The following is a 516-nucleotide window of genomic DNA, read 5'->3' on the forward strand; positions in this document are numbered from 1 at the left end:
CCCAATCACGGAGCAGGACGGGGAGGCGGGTGCGAGGGCGCCCGGGCCTAGCCCAATCAGGGAACGGGGCACCAGGCACCGGGCTGGGTGCGGTCCCGCGCCGGAGGCCGTCGTTCCCCGCCGCACTCACCTGAGCGCGGCCGAGGCCGCGGGGCCGCGGCCGGCCCCGGCCTCTCCGCCTCTTCCTCTCACTCCGCCATCTTCCCCTCCTTACCTCGGCCACCCGGCGGGGGGCTCGCAGCGCCCGGCGACGCCGGGCCCGCCTACTCGGCCGCAAGCCTATTGGGTGCCGCTCCGATGCATCAGCCGTCCGGTTTCGGCGGTGATTGGCCAGCCAGCGCCGTCCATCACCGAGGCTGGCCCCCCGCCTCCGAGCCTTTCCTTTGTGATTGCCCCCGGGGAAGGCACACGCCTGGAAAAGGATTGGCTCAAGCCGCGCGAGCAGGGCTGGCCTGGGGCGAATCCTGCGGTGACCTCCACAAGAATTTAAAGGAGCCGCTCGCGAAGTGGGGGGGG

The 516-nt window shown here is 72.5% G+C and overlaps 1 long non-coding RNA gene across 2 annotated transcripts in view; it reads right to left on the reverse strand.

The window, feature by feature from the left end:
* Positions 1 to 212, reverse strand: part of LOC104839666 — an 11,991-nt gene extending 11,779 nt beyond the window's left edge. For both annotated transcript variants that reach the window (XR_775179.1, XR_775178.1), the window contains exon 1: positions 131 to 212. This is a non-coding gene — a long non-coding RNA (uncharacterized LOC104839666). The remainder of the gene's footprint in view (positions 1 to 130) is intronic.
* Between the last annotated feature and the right edge of the window lie 304 nt (positions 213 to 516).

This window comes from Haliaeetus leucocephalus, unplaced genomic scaffold, assembly GCF_000737465.1.
Source record: "Haliaeetus leucocephalus isolate CR32 unplaced genomic scaffold, Haliaeetus_leucocephalus-4.0 Scaffold696, whole genome shotgun sequence".
NCBI classification, from domain to species: Eukaryota; Metazoa; Chordata; class Aves; order Accipitriformes; family Accipitridae; genus Haliaeetus; species Haliaeetus leucocephalus.